Source organism: Penaeus monodon, chromosome 29, assembly GCF_015228065.2.
Source record: "Penaeus monodon isolate SGIC_2016 chromosome 29, NSTDA_Pmon_1, whole genome shotgun sequence".
Lineage (NCBI taxonomy): Eukaryota > Metazoa > Arthropoda > Malacostraca > Decapoda > Penaeidae > Penaeus > Penaeus monodon.
Window position 1 is genome coordinate 4416644 of NC_051414.1, and position 200 is coordinate 4416843.

Below are 200 nucleotides of genomic sequence, written 5' to 3' on the forward strand. Positions count from 1 at the left end.
TACAAACACGAATAACAAGAATAAGCATGAAAGTGGAGGAACAGGATATCACTGTAACAGATGAACACGATGATGAAGGAAAGGCAGATAAGCAGATCACAAGGGATAAAACGAATGAATTAGCAAACAAGGATAATACATCTGTGTCATTTGAATAAGTGCTTGTTAATTAATGTATGATATCATCACTGACTTTAAAG